Below are 680 nucleotides of genomic sequence, written 5' to 3' on the forward strand. Positions count from 1 at the left end.
CACGACATAAGATACATATTTCATGTAATGCGTTTATTGTATTTAGTGCACTGAATTCAATCTGCGCACTTTGTATGCTTTGGGCATAAATCCCGCCTGTTAAAAATGCCATATATTCCAAACAAGTGAGATATACAAGACAACAAACTAAACAAAGAATACAAGAGCAAAGTACTTGTATTTTGTTATACAAGTAAAGTGTTAACACACTTTACTATTCCTCTACACTTATGTATCACGAAATAACCACTAAGTTTTTTGCACGTCCTACAGTAATCATTTTATGTTGATTATAATTTATGATGATGCTACTTAATACAATGACAAATTCAATTCAACTCACAATAATTTCTAATATTAACTTCTAATATTAATTTCTAATGTTACTGCTTCTATTTTTTTTTACTTCTGCGGCGTAAATCCCAGCGCAGCGTATTTGCCGGAGTTACCCTAATCATAATCAAAGTTGACTTCCTCGAATTTTTACATGGTGCCAGGAATTTATATATTAATTATATCACAGTATCTGCTCATATATCCTTCCTATTTACTTTCATAGATGTTTCAAAACAAGAAAATACGAGGATATATAATGATCGGAGATATAATATGTTATATACTTTAAATATAAAATAAGAAGTATAAAAATATAAAAAGGAAATATACTTACATATATATAT

This window comes from Trachymyrmex septentrionalis, unplaced genomic scaffold, assembly GCF_001594115.1.
Source record: "Trachymyrmex septentrionalis isolate Tsep2-gDNA-1 unplaced genomic scaffold, Tsep1.0 scaffold22, whole genome shotgun sequence".
Lineage (NCBI taxonomy): Eukaryota > Metazoa > Arthropoda > Insecta > Hymenoptera > Formicidae > Trachymyrmex > Trachymyrmex septentrionalis.